Here is a 15378-nt window from a genome sequence, read left to right on the forward strand (position 1 = left end):
ATAATAATAGTCCTGAAAAAGATGCACTGGAAGAAAAACAGAATGCATATGTGATATATACAGACTTTGCAAAAGCAATCATGGCGTAATAGTGCACAACATACGGGCTAAAGGAATAACTGGCAAAGTGGGGAGATGAATCTTCAACTTTCTAACCAGTCGAACACTAAGAGTAGTAGTAGTAAACAGAGTTAAATAAAAAAAAAAAAAATTAAGACATGTGCGGCGTCTGGTTTTCTTTGTTGTGGATGTTTCGCCATCCAGTGGCTGGCTGGATGGCGAAACGTCTACGATAGGGATGCCCGGGTGTTGCGCATGTGTCTTAATTTCATCTTGTCGGTATTATATACCATTCTTGTACTACTACTACTACTACCACCACCACCACCTCTTCCTGCCTATATATAGCCATCCTGCTCCACTTCTGGTTAGTGTGACTTTGTCAATGGTCGAAGTCGGTCCGAAACGTCGTCGTAAGCTTCTCTCTTTTATGTGAGGGTTATTTGTGTACTGAAACAGAGGTAAATCGGAAGCTGCCATAGTGAAAAGCTCTGTTCCACAAGGGACAGTACTCGCCCCATCCTGTTCCTCATCCTAATATCAGGCATAGAGATGTAATCCACAGCACCGTGTCGTCCTTTGTAGACGATACAGGAAATGCACGAGAAAAGCACCTACTGAGGACACGGTTAACCTCAAAGAAGATATAAACCAAATTTTCCTCCACTTTTCCATTAATCCGTATTGGGAAACTGGAGGAGATAACAATTAGAACTGATTATACTACAAACTCTAATAATACAATAGAACGAAAAAATAATGTGAAGGACCTGGGAGTGGTAATGTCTGAGGATCTCACTTTCAAGGATCACAACAGTGCCACGATCATAACTGCGAAGAAAATTATAGGATGGATAATGAGAACGTTCAGAACAAGAGATGCCAGTCTAGTGATCCTTTTTAAATCACTTGTTCTCTCTAGGCTGGAATATTGCTGCACATTAAAATCTCCGTTCAAAGCAGGTGAAATTACAGATCTAGAGAGTGTACAGAGAACCTTTACTGCACATATAAGTTCCATCAAACACCTCAACTACTGGGAACACTTGGAAGTGCTTGACTTATACTCGCTGGAACGCAGACGAGAGAGAGATATAATCTACACTTGGAAAATCCTAGAAGGAATGCTCCCAAATCTGCACACAGAAATCACTCCCTAAGAAAATAAAAGAGTTGGCAGGCGGTGCAATATACGCCTATAGAAAAGCAGGGACGACATTGGTACACTAAGAGAAAACACGATAAGTGTCCGGGGCCCAAGACTGTTCAACTGCCTCCCACCAGCCTTAAGGGGAATTACCAGTAAACCCCTGGTTGTCTTCAAAAGTCAGCTGGACAGATACTCATAGTGCCGGATCAGCCGGGCTGTGGTTCGTACGTTGGACTACGAGTGGCCAGCAGTAACAACCTGGATGATCAGGCCCTGATCCACCGGGTGGCCTGGTCATGGACCGGGCCGCGGGGGCGTTGATCCCCGGAATAACCTCCAGGTAGATAATAATAATAATAATAATAATAAGAGTCACCCACAACAACAAAAATTATTATTATTATTATTATTGTTAGATGAAGAAGAGGAATAATTGTTTTGGATGTGTAACACTAAGGATTCTAACCCAGAATAAGCTAAGAAAGGCAAAATGCAACTAACTGCTACGTCTTTATATACTCCCCAGAACCTAGGTGAATACTGACAGCAAGTGTCAAGTGAACTCGCCCAGTGACAGAACCTGATCCTTCAGGTTATGAGCCGAATGCTCAACCACTAACCTTTGATCCTCAGAATGTTTACATCCAACCAAAGATAATTTATTTCATACTGGGCTGCTCTGTGTGAATGTTACTTCATTTGTAATCTGGTATGTGCGATGCTGATGCGAATACCTCAGTGATGGTGTAGTTATTGTGGCGGTAATCAGAGCATCAACAACCTTGGCTCTAGAATTTCTTGCATCGTGATGAGGAGAAAGTGGGATGAGATAACTGGGTCTTAGTAATTGATCTGTGTATTGCCAGAAGGCAATGATCTTTGTAGGAGGAGGAGGAGGAAGTGGAGGAGATGGAGGAGGAAGTGGAAGAGGAGAAGTAGTAGTATTAGGAAGGGGAAGAGAAGGAGGAGGAAAAGAAAGAGGAGGAAGTGGAAGAAGTGGAGATGGAGGAGGAGGAAGTGGAAGAGAAGGATATGGAGGAGGAGGAAAAGGAAGAAGAGGAAGAAATGGATGCAGAGGAGGTGAAGGAGGAGAAGGAAGATGAGGAAAAGGAGATGGAGGAAGAGAAAGTGGAGGAGGAAGTGGAAGAAGAGGAGAAAGGAGGAGGAAGGAAGAAGAAATGAAAGAGGAAGAAGGAGGAGGAAGAGGACAAAAGAGTAGGAAGGAGAAGGAAGGAGTAGAAGGAGAAGGAAGATAGGGAAGGATGAAGAGGAGGAGGAGGAGGAGAGGTAAGGAGGAAGAATAGTGGTAAAGAGCAGGAACAGGAAAAAATGGGAAGGAATAATTGAATGAGTAGGAGGAGGATGAATATGAGGAGCAGGAGTAAGGAAGAAGCCTAAAGATTCACCAACAAATGGTCCAGTTGTTGGAGCAGGCTGGCAGCCTATCCTAATCCCTCTGTAGTCCTACCCGAGCCTCATCCGATTAAATTATCCTCGTAAGCTTAACATTGTCTACAAACAGGGACACTTCTGAATTTATCCCATTCATGTCATTCACATATACCAGAAACAGCGTCCACTCTGACAACTTGTCACATACCGTCACTAGTTGTTTCCTTCCTGTCAGGTATTCTCTGATCCATTACAGTGCCTTTCCTTTTATTCCTACCTGCTCTTCCAGCTTTTGCACTAATCTCTTGTTTGGAACTGTGTCCAAAGCCTTCTTGCAGCCCAAGAAAATGCAGTCTACCTATCCCTTCTCTCTTGCCTTATTTCTGTCACCTTGTTGTAAAACTCCAGTAGGTATGTGACACAGGGTTTCCCGCCCCTGAATCTGTGCTGGTTGTCGTGTATAAGGTCATTCCTTATTTCATTTCTAGGTGCTCCACAGCTCTTCTCCTGATAATCTTCTCTATGAATTTGCATACTATACATGTTAGTAACACTGGTCTGTAGTTTAATGCTGCGCCCCATCGCATCGCCTTTGAGGTACCTAGTTCACTTAGCAACCTCTTCACCTCCTCCTCGGTTGTGTGTATTGTGTCCAGCACTTGTCAGTGTACCCTACCATTCCGGCTTTCTGGAGTCCTTTCTGTCTCTAATGAGAATACTTCCTTAAATCTCAAGTTGAGCTCTTCACGTACTTCTCGGTCGTTTCTTGTGATCTCCCCTCCTTCCTTCCTCAGTGTCTGATTACCTGGCCCCTGACTACTGTTTTCCTCCTAATGTGGCTGTACAACAGCTGTGTGCGGGGGGGGGGGGTGAAGGGCGAAGGAGGGCATGGTAGTGAGTCAGTGGTGTAAGATTACTTGACCAGTGTGTAAGTGGTGTCAGTGAGAGACAGTGTTCTTGCCCGTGTTCACTTCAGCACTCACAAACTGCGCTAATCTTCCTTACCTTACTACCAACTTGTAAGAATATTAAGTATAAACATGCAAGGCTATTTATGTCTTCTTTATCTTAGATTCCCAAACTAATGACGATGTTAACTCTCCAAGATGAGATACGTGTGTGTGTTTCACCTAATTGTATTTACCTAATTGTGTCTGGAAAGGTCGAATCTCGGCCTCTCTGCTAGCCGCTATTGAGATTAGTCTCTCCTGGCTGCGTGAGCCCTACTGTCACACACATTCTTAAAGTTATGCATAAATTCTGCCTCAGCTGCTTTGCTAAATACTGTACATCGTTCCACTCCATGACCATTCCATCACTAAAGAAATTTCTCCTAATATCTCTGTGAATCATGTTTTTTTTTTTTCATCGTGCAGCTGTGCTCTCGCGTACCTGAGACCCGCCTTGCAACTTTGAGATTGGTTTCGTTGCAAATTTTTGTGCCTTTTCTTGCTTCTTTTTATGATTTATTTGATGCGGATTTCACTCTGGTGCTTCATACCTGACATGTGCAGTGCATAGGCTCGTGAATGCCTCCTTGTCGAGTTTCCTGAAAGCTTCCCCCAGATTTGTCTGTCTTGCGTTCATATGGTTTCCATGTCTCTGATTTCCTTTCACCTGATTCCTTACTTAGCCTTTTTACCTCCTATCTTAGCACCTCTCTCTCTCTCTCTCTCTCTCTCTCTCTCTCTCTCTCTCTCTCTGGCATCTTACCTGTTTGTTTTTTCTACTTCCGTTAATCTTCTTTCTTTTTCAGTTACCTCATTCTCAAACTAAATTAATTCCTCCTCTATCTCTCTCTCCTTTTTGCTCCTCAATTATTCTTATCTCCACCTCATCTACCATCTTTGCCAGGCCTCAAATGCAAGTTCCTCATTGATCCCATTTATTCCCTCATCTATTTCAATGCATGCTCCTTTTGATCATACCCTCTTCCTACACTCTTCCCTTCCTCCCAACAAAGGATGAATTTGCTCTCTTCGTTTTTCCCCGCCTAATTACTAATTCTTCTCAAGATCCTGTTAGTACCAACGTTCGCTCTGAGGTGAGCCACTACTGAAGTAGGCTGCATACAGACTCAAGTGGAATTCCTGTGAGCCAGAGTGGCATGTGTGTAGCCTGGAAAGGGTTTATGGCTCATATTTGTATTCATAGCTTTGAGAAATGTGCGGGGGCTAGAAAGGGTATGCGGGTTAGTGGGTGTGTGGGTTGAAGTGGGTCATTTGAGCTTGTTGCCTGTTGTGGAGGGGGAAAATGGGTAGATGTTAGTAGGGTTAATTTAACACGAGCCAATAAGCCTAGTATATGGTCTCTTTAATGGTACTGATATGGTGTCTGCTGGTGTTAGTGATGATGCTAAATATTTTATATTTCAGAAATCAATTACACTGTCTTAATAAATGAAGAATAATAACTGCTTTACCCCACAGTACATAAAACTGGGATCTAAAGTTGAAAAGTGACGTGTCTTCCTAACATGACTTTTCTTGTGTCATGTTAGGCTGTTCCAAACACTGTAAGCCTGCTAAACATAGGTCTGTTATAGTGATCCTCTCACTGTTGTTAATTTTTATTTTTACACTTCGCTTCCTCCTCTGGCTTTTATTATCTTTAAGAGTTTTATTAACTTTACTAACTACTCACTTTTTTTACATAAATTCACTTTGCTTGCAACTTTGATAGCAGCACAAAACTCAGCGATAACATTGGAACTACCATCATAGCACTGGCAGCACTTGATATCTTACTTGATATCTTACTTGGAGTATGGTCTTGGATATCATTTCAGACAGCTTTGTCTCTGTAATAGCTATGATGTCTTGAGATAGAACTGTTACTCTTTCTTTCAAGTTATCACTTGTGCTTGATAACCCATCTTCATTTGTTTACCATAATCTGAGCATTTTTTCCTTAACATATACCAGTTTGTATTGGCCGGACGTTCTGCAAGTTGTTCATCTGAGAGAAGTGGAGGATGTAGGGCTGGAGTTGATGTGTGCATCATTAGAGGGTGAAAGAGGGGTCAGGAATTAGGTTGATGACAAGGAAGGGAAAAGAGAGGGCGTGGAGAAGGATGGGCGGTTGGTATTAATACTGGTGCTTGGCAAGTGGGTTATTCCTTGAGGATCCTCCAGGAAAGTGGTTGGGTGTACTTTGAGGAGTTGAAGTCTGGGTGCTCCCTCCTCCTTCCCCAAGGTTTGCTACTCTTCACTCTGCCTGGCAGGTTGTCACATGCTCAAAACAATTATTTCTTCTCCTCTGCCCATCCTGTCCTGATTCAGATGTACACAACTGTAGCATTGCGTCTATCAGGTGCCCTTTCTGTCTTACGATCGTGTTCCGAGCTATAAGTGAGCAGAAACTCAGTCTGATTGGGCACTCTTTGCCGCTGGAACTCCCAGTTATCTGAAACTTTGCCATCTTCCCTATTTTTTCCTCTCCTCCTATCATCCAACGAACCATCTTTTGTTTCTTGGCAGCCATTTTGGCTCCTTGAGTCTGTAGTTAATCAGTGATCTCTGTCTCTTTCTCTTCCTTCCATTATTTGTCTTTCTTCAGTCGAAGTGCCTGGTCTTTACTTTAATCTCTCTTCTGATTTGGCTATAAAGAAATTTTGATTCAGCTTTGGTCTTGGTAAATCTTTTTTAATCGTTTATCTTGCTGGTTCTCTCACCTCCTTAGCCTCAAAATCCTTGGAGAACATCTTTGCTTGGGAGTTTTCCTTCTGTGTACATTCCAGATCCTTCTGCTCCCTCTCTTTCCTTTATTCCTTCTGCCCCTCCCCATCTTTCTCATTTTCTCTATGATTTCCTTCATCATTTTCGTTTCTTCCAGCTTCCTCTTTCTTCCGCCGTAGCATCTTTCTTGGCTGTGGTGCCTGCTTCCTCAGTTTCCCTCTAAGGAAATTAAATTTTCCTTCAAGTTCCACTCTCAGTTGGCTCTTCAAGTCATCTATTATCTTTCTCTGAGGTGCCATCCATGTCAGGGAAAGACACTATATGATAGAATAAACTGAATGGGTGTTGTGAGGATGAGCGAGACGTGTTGTTAAGTGAGCGAAGAGGGGTTTTGGCGAGGCTGGGTATTCCTGAGGGTGCATTGTGAGGGGGCGCTTGGTAAAAGGGTATGGTGAGGGGATGTGGTGAGGTGAGCCTGATGAGGGACTGTCATGAGGTGCATTGTGAGACACATGGTAAGAGTGGGGTTGAAACAACTGCGTAATGAGGGAGCATAGTGACAGAGCATGGTGAGAGGTCATTCTGAGAAGGACTGATGGAGGAGCAGTGTGATATTTGGCGAGGAAGCGTGGAGACGATGCATGGTGAGGGGCGTGTGGTTAGGGGCTGTGGTGAGGGGGTGTAGTGAAGGAACATGTGAAGAGGTGTTTACCTGGAGTCGTTTCTGGAAATCACTGCCTCCACGGTCTGATCCCAGACCGGCATGATCCATCAAGCTGTTAGTGCTGCAGCGTGCGATCCAATTTATCCATCACAACCCAGTTGATCAGGAACTTTCTTGAAGAATCAAGGGGTGGTAGTCCTCCCACATGCATCAAGGAAGGACGTTGAAGAATCGTGGTCCCTTAACACAGTGTGTTCTGTCTTCTTGTGTTCATAAGTGGAAATTTCAGGGTGAAGGTTTGGGACCATTCCCTCCAGTATCTTCCAAGTGTAGATTATCTTTTTAGCTTACGTTCTAAGGAATACAGTTCTTGGAACTTCAAGCTCTCCCAGTAATTTAGGTTCCTAAGTTTGAGAGAGCCATGAAGGGCATCTCTACAATTTCCAGCTCAACAATTTCGCCTGCCATGAAGGGGAATGATGACGGGGTCGTGGTGAGAAGGCATGTTGACAGGGAATGATGGAGAGGAAGGTTGAAGGGGTGTGGTGAGGGGCGGGTGAGAGGGGTTGATTGGAGGGGTGGGGTAGAGAATCGATGTGGAAAGACGGAGTAGAGGGGAAGAGAATAATGCCGGGGTGGAGAAGCGGGTTGGAGGGGTGGCGTGGAAGGAATAGGTGGAGAAATGAGGACTAGTAGGCCGGGGTGGAGGACCGGGGGTAAAGGAAGGGTTGGACTGGCTTTAAGAAGGGCCGGGGTGGAGGACCGGGGGTAAAGGAAGGGTTGGACTGGCTTTAAGAAGGGCCGGGGTGGAGGACCGGGGGTAAAGGAAGGGTTGGACTGGCTTTAAGAAGGGCCGGGGTGGAGGACCGGGGGTAAAGGAAGGGTTGGACTGGCTTTAAGAAGGGCCGGGGTGAGGGTCCTGGACCTGACAACACCCTCGCTGATACACAACAATTTGATTTAATAATTTCCAACTTTCACTGTTAAAGACCAGATCACCTGACCCCTGTGTGTACTCACCTAGTTGAGGTTGCGGGGGCCGAGTCCGAGCTCCTGGCCCCGCCTCTTCACTGATCGCTACTAGGTCACTCTCCCTGAACCGTGAGCTTTATCATACCTCTGCTTAAAGCTATGTATGGATCCTGCCTCCACTACATCGCTTCCCACACTACACTCACCTATTTGTGGTTTCAAGAGTCGAGTCATAGCTCCTGGCCCCGCCTCTTCACTGATCGCTACTAGGTCTTCTCTCTCCCTGCTCCATGAGCTTTATCAAGCCTCGTCTTAATTAAAATTATATATGGTTCCTGCCTCCACTACGTCATTTTCCAGGCTATTCCACTTCCTGACAACTCTCTGGCTGAAGAAATACTTCCAATTGTGACCCCTTGTTGGTGTGTCCCATCTCTGAAACATCCTGGCTCTTTTCACCTTGTCAATTCCTCGCAGTATTTTATGTTATCACGTCTTCCTTATCTCCCCTGTCCTCCACTGTCGTCAGGCCGATTTCCTTTAACCTTTCTTCGTAGGACATTCCCCTTAGCTCTGGGACTTGTCTTGTTGCAAACCTTTGCACTTTCTCTAATTTCTTGACGTTCTTGACCAGGTGTGAGTTCCAAACTGGTGCTGCATACCCTTATGTGGGCCTGACGTACACGGTGTACAGAGTCTTGAACGATTCCTTACTTAGGTGTCGGAACGCTATTCTTAGGTTTGCCAGATGCCCGTATGCTGCAGCAGTTATCTGGTTGATGTGCGCCTCAGGAGATGTACTCAGTATTATATTCACACCAAGATTTTTTCCTTGAGTGACGTTTGCAGTCTTAGGCCACCTAGCCTATACTCTGTCTGCTGTCTTCTTTGCCCTTCACCGATCTTCATGGCTTTGCATTTGGTAGGGTTAAATTCCAGGATCCAGTTTCGGGACCAGGCTTGCAGCCTGTCCAGGTCCCTTTGTAGTCCTGCCTGATCCTCGTCCGATGTAATTCTCCTCAATAACTTTACATTACCTGCAAACAGGGATACTTTTGAGTTTACTCCTTCCGTCACGTCATGTTACAAACTAGCAATACCACTGGAGATAGTAAACAAGGTATAGTGAAGATAAAATACCAGAAAAAACTGGTGAAGTCACCATTGTTAGTATAAGTGCTGAAAATAGTAAAGAAACAGAAAATCACGCACCAGTAGGGAATGCAGACCTATGCAAATCAGACCTATGCAAATTCTATGCATTAGGTATCTACAAGCATAGAATATCTGGAAAAATAGATGGGACGTGCAACTCTGACCACCTCAGAAAATGCCTTGCCCATATGACAACAGGAAAATGTAACCTTCCTTCCTGTAAGTGTTTCCACCCTGAATGTGTCACTCTTCAGTTCAGGAAAGACAATGTTATAGCTTGTATTGCCAGGCACACCACCTAAAGGGGACAAGAAGATACATAACATCCAGACCATGGGAAAACCTGGGTAGCTACAACCACTCCAGAGAGGTTTTATAGCGCCAGAAAGGAAAAAAAAAAAGCTGGCAGGAAATGACAAATTGTACACCAACTCCAATCATTTCTGGAGCGGATTCACGGTTAATGGCCTCCACTCCAAAACAACAGATATTAGTGCCAGAAAAAAAATGACTCCCTACCATACCACCAATACGACGACATTCATCTCTGCAAATATACAGGGTCTAAAGCCAGCAACGAACAACAAATTACCTTTCATCCGTGGACTGCTTACAGTGGTTTTTCCACAGACCCACACATAAAGGATCACCGTGACAATGAAATACGGATCCCGGGCTATAACCTATACAGATGTGACAGAGTGAACAGGCAAAAGGAAGGGGGATGAATTGGCCTATGCATCAGTCACTGATATGCTCAGAATTATTAAATGCCTCAAATGTAGTTGAAGTTTTGGCGTTGGCAGTATAGATCGAGAACCAAAACCTGGTCATTGTGCTTGTATACAAGCCTCCGGACGCAACTTCCCAACAATTCCAGGAACAGCTTTTGAAAATAGACCACTGTCTGGAAAATCTTCCAGCTCCTTCCCCAAACATCTTGCTCCTGGGGATTTCAACCTAAGACACCTAAAATGGAGGAATGTAGCAAATAATGCTGTAGCAGAGATAACCCCAGGATGAAGCTCAGATGAAAACTCACACGAGCTTCTAAATCTCTGCACCAAATTCACCTTAAACCAGCAAATAATCGAGCCTACAAGACTGGAGAATACATTGGACCTCATCTTCGCTAACAATGATGATCTGATATGAAATATTACGATATCAAAAACAATATACTCAGATCACAACATAATAGAGGTTCAGACATGTATGCGCGGAGCCCCAGACCAACAAAATGTGATCAGTCACGAAGGAGCCTTCACCATATTCAACTTCAGTAACAAAAACATAAGGTGGGACCAAGTTAACCAGGTCCTAAATGATATAAACTGGGAAGATAGACTAAGCAACATGGATCCAAACCTATGTCTAGAATTAACTCTGTGGCACTCGAGGTATGCTCAAGGAATGTTCCTTTAAGGAAAAAGAAGAGATGATGTAAACTAGAAAGAGAAAGGCACTCCCTCTACAGGCAAAGGCAAAGAATAACAGAGTGGCTAAAAGAAGTCAATATATCTGTAACACGAAGGGAGGCACTGGTCAGAAAAACGGCAAACATCGAACTAAAGCTAAAGAAATATTACAGGAGTCAAAAATGCGGGAAGAACGAAAAGTCATAAGTGAAATTGAAAGAAACCCAAAATATTTCTTTTCTTATGCCAAATCAAAGTCGAGAACAACATCCAGTATTGGACCCCTACTTAGACGAGATGGGTCCTACACAGATGACAGCTAGAAAACGAGTGAGCTACTGAAGTCCCCATAAGACTCGGTTTTTAATAAGCTGCTAACCAGACAGAGTCAAAGACCGAAATGAATTTTTTATGAGCGAGACAGAATATGATAGACTCAAACCTATCTGATATTATCCTGACGCCAAATGACTTCGAAAAAGCGATAAATAACATGCCAATGCACTCTGCCCCAGGCCCAGACTCATGGAACTCTGTGTTCATCAAGAACTGCAAGAAGCCCCTATCATGTGTTGTTAACAACCTATGAAGAGGGAGCATGGACACTGGGGGTCGACCCACAGCTAAAAACAACAGACATAGCCCCACTCCAAAAAAAAAGGGAAATAAAGTGACAAAGAACTACAGACCGATAGATAGCGCTAACATCCCATATCATAAAAATCTTTGAAAGGGTTCTAAGAAGCAAGATCGCCACCCATCTAGATACCCATCAGTTACACAACCCAGCAGGTCACTCCTGCCTGTCCCAACTACTGGACCACTATGACAAGGTCTTAGATGCTGTAGAGGAAAAACAAAATGCGGATGTAGTCTATCACGCATTGTGTGCGCTGTTACACCATGGTGTAACAGCACACATAATGCGTGATAAAGGAATAACTGGAAAAGTTTGTAGATAGATCTATAATTTCCTAATAGAACACAGAGTAGTAGTAAACAGAGTAAAGTCTGTGGCAGATACGGTGAAAAGTTCTGTTCCACAAGGCACAGTACTCACTCCCATCCTGTTCCTCATACTCATACCTGATATAGAGATGACATCTGAATTTGCATGACAGTGTCCTCCATTGAAGACACTGCAAGACTCCAGGCGGACATAAACCAAATCTTCAAATGGGCTGCAGAAAACAATATGAAGTTCAATGATGAGAAATTTCAATTACTCTGATATGGAAAACGTGAGCAATTTAAAACTGTATCCGAGTATAAAACAAATTCTAACTACACAATAGAGCGAAAAAAACTAATGTAAAAGACATGGGAGTGATAACATTAGAGGCTCTCACCTTCAAAGACCACAACATTGTATCAATCGCACATGCTAGAAAAATGACAGGATGGATAATGAGAACCTTCAAAACTAGGGATGCCAAGCCCATGATGGCACTTTTCAGGTCGCTTGTTTTATCTAGGCTGGAATATTGTTGCACACTAACAGCACCTTTCAAGGCAGGTGAAATTGCTGACCTAGAAAATGTACAGAGAACCTTCACTGCACACATAACTGCGATAAAACACCTCAATTACTGGGAAAGCATGAAGTTCCTCAACCTGTATTCCCTAGAAAGCAGGCGGGAGATATACATTATATACACTTAGAAAATCCTAGAGGGATTAATACCAAACTTGCACATGAAAATCACTCCCTAAGAAAGCAAAAGACTAGGCAGACGATGCAACATATCCCCAATGAAAAGCAGGGGCGCTACTAGCACGTTAAGAGACAACACAGTAAGTGTGAGGGGCCCAAGACTGTTCGACTGCCTCCCAGCATACATAAGGGGGACTGCCAATAGACTCCTGGCTGTCTTCAAGAAAGCGCTGGACAGGCACCTAAAGCCAGTACCTGACCAGCCGGGCTGTGGTTCCTATGTCGGGTTGCGTTCGGCCAACAGCAACAGCCTGGTTGATCAGGTCCTGATCCACCATGAGGCCTGGTCACAGACCTGGCGTGTGTGTGTGTACACTCACCTAGTTGTATTCACCTAGTCGAGGTTGCAGGGGTCGAGTCCAAGCTCCTGGCCCCGCCTCTTCACTGGTCGCTACTAGGTCACTCTCCCTGAGCCGTGAGCTTTATCATACCTCTGCTTAAAGCTATGTATGGATCCTGCCTCCACTACATCGCTTCCCAAACTATTCCACTTCCTGACTACTATGTGGCTGAAGAAATACTTCCTAACATCCCTGTGATTCAACTGTGTGTGTGTGTACTCACCTAGTTGTACTCACCTAGTTGAGGTTGCAGGGGTCGAGTCCGAGCTCCTGGCCCCGCCTCTTCACTGATCGCTACTAGGTCACTCTCCCTGAGCCGTGAGCTTTATCATACCTCTGCTTAAAGCTATGTATGGATCCTGCCTCCACTACATCGCTTCCCAAACTATTCCACTTACTGACTACTCTGTGGCTGAAGAAATACTTCCTAACATCCCTGTGATTCATCTGTGTCTTCAGCTTCCAACTGTGTCCCCTTGTTACTGTGTCCAATCTCTGGAACATCCTGTCTTTGTCCACCTTGTCAATTCCTCTCAGTATTTTGTATGTCGTTATCATGTCCCCCCTATCTCTCCTGTCCTCCAGTGTCGTCAGGTTGATTTCCCTTAACCTCTCCTCGTAGGACATACCTCTTAGCTCTGGGACTAGTCTTGTTGCAAACCTTTGCACTTTCTCTAGTTTCTTCACGTGCTTGGCTAGGTGTGGGTTCCAAACTGGTGCCGCATACTCCAATATGGGCCTAACGTACACGGTGTACAGGGTCCTGAATGATTCCTTATTAAGATGTCGGAATGCTGCTCTGAGGTTTGCTAGGCGCCCATATGCTGCAGCAGTTATTTGGTTGATGTGTGCTTCAGGAGATGTGCCTGGTGTTATACTCACCCCAAGATCTTTTTCCTTGAGTGAGGTTTGTAGTCTCTGACCCCCTAGACTGTACTCCGTCTGCGGCCTTCTTTGCCCTTCCCCAATCTTCATGACTTTGCACTTGGTGGGATTGAACTCCAGGAGCCAATTGCTGGACCAGGTCTGCAGCCTGTCCAGATCCCTTTGTAGTTCTGCCTGGTCTTCGATCGAGTGAATTCTTCTCATCAACTTCACGTCATCTGCAAACAGGGACACCTCAGAGTCTATTCCTTCCGTCATGTCGTTCACAAATACCAGAAACAGCACTGGTCCTAGGACTGACCCCTGCGGGACCCCGCTGGTCACAGGTGCCCACTCTGACACCTCGCCACGTACCATGACTCGCTGCTGTCTTCCTGACAAGTATTCCCTGATCCATTGTAGTGCCTTCCCTGTTATCCCTGCTTGGTCCTCCAGTTTTTGCACCAATCTCTTGTGTGGAACTGTGTCAAACGCCTTGCAGTCCAAGAAAATGCAATCCACCCACCCTTCTCTCTCTTGTCTTACTGCTGTCACCATGTCATAGAACTCCAGTAGGTTTGTGACACAGGATTTCCCGTCCCTGTGTATGTGTGTGTATGTGTATGTGTGTGTGTGTGTGTGTGTGTGTGTGTGTGTGTGTGTATGTGTATGTGTGTGTGTGTATGTGTATGTGTGTGTGTGTATGTGTGTGTGTGTGTGTGTGTGTGTATGTGTGTGTGTGTGTGTGTGTATGTGTGTGTGTGTGTGTGTATGTGTGTGTGTGTGTATGTGTGTGTATGTGTATGTGTGTGTGTGTGTGTGTGTGTGTATGTGTGTGTGTGTGTGTGTGTGTGTGTGTGTGTGTGTGTGTGTGTGTGTGTGTGTATGTGTGTGTGTGTGTGTGTGTCTGTGTGTGTGTGTGTATGTGTGTGTATGTGTGTATGTGTGTGTGTGTGTGTGTGTGTGTGTATGTGTGTGTGTATGTGTGTGTGTGTGTGTATGTGTGTGTGTGTATGTGTATGTGTATGTGTGTGTGTATGTGTACTCACCTATTTGTGGTTGCAGGGGTCGAGTCACAGCTCCTGGCCCCGCCTCTTCGCTGATTGCTACTAGGTCCTCTCTCTCCCTGCCCCATGAGCTCTATCATACCTCGCCTTAAAACTATGTATGGTTCCTGCCTCCACCACATCACTTTCTAGGCTATTCCATAGCCTGACTACTCTATGACTGAAGAAATACTTCCTAACATCCCTTTGATTCATCTGAGTCTTCAACTTCCAATTGTGACCTCTTGTGTCTGTGTCCCATCTCTGGAACATCCCGTCTTTGTCCACCTCGTCTATTCAGCGCAGTATTTTATATGTCGTTATCATGTCTCCCCTGACCCTCCTGGCCTCCAGTGTCGTCAGGCCGATTTCCCTCAACCTTTCTTCATAGGACAATCCCCGTAGCTCTGGGACTAGTCTTGTTGCAAACCTTTGCACTTTCTCTAATTTCTTGACGTGCTTGACTAGGTGTGGATTCCAAACTGGTGCTGCATACTCCAGTATGGGCCTGACGTAGATGGTGTACAGAGTCTTAAACGAATCCTTACTGAGGTATCGGAACGCTATCCGTAGGTTTGCCAGGCGCCCGTATGCTGCAGCAGTTATCTGATTGATGTGCGCCTCAGGAGATATGCTCGGTGTTATACTCACCCCCAGATCTTTTTCCTTGAGTGAGGTTTGCAGTCTTTGGCCATCTAAACTATATTGTGTCTGCGGTCTTCTTTGCCCTTCCCCAATCTTCATGACTTTGCATTTGGCAGGGTTAAATTCAAGGAGCCAGTTGCTGGACCAGGCTTGTAGCCTGTCCAGATCTCTTTGTAGTCCTGCCTGATCCTCGTCCGATTCGATTCTTCTCATTAACTTCACATCGTCTGCAAACAAGGACACTTCTGAGTCTATCCCTTCCGTTATGTCGTTCACGTAT

The 15378-nt window shown here is 44.8% G+C and overlaps 1 protein-coding gene across 2 annotated transcripts in view; it reads left to right on the forward strand.

The window, feature by feature from the left end:
- LOC128692339 (serine-rich adhesin for platelets) overlaps positions 1-15378 on the forward strand; it is a 176296-nt gene that overhangs the window by 59963 nt on the left and 100955 nt on the right. The window contains exon 1 of one of the 2 annotated variants that reach the window (XM_070096370.1): positions 3524-3621. The exons of the other annotated variant lie outside the window; for it this stretch is intronic. The gene's annotated coding sequence lies outside the window, so the exon portion shown is untranslated. Of the gene's footprint in view, positions 1-3523; positions 3622-15378 lie in introns of those variants that run through there. 2 annotated transcript variants of the gene reach the window in all.

The sequence above is a fragment of the Cherax quadricarinatus genome, chromosome 53, assembly GCF_038502225.1.
Source record: "Cherax quadricarinatus isolate ZL_2023a chromosome 53, ASM3850222v1, whole genome shotgun sequence".
Lineage (NCBI taxonomy): Eukaryota > Metazoa > Arthropoda > Malacostraca > Decapoda > Parastacidae > Cherax > Cherax quadricarinatus.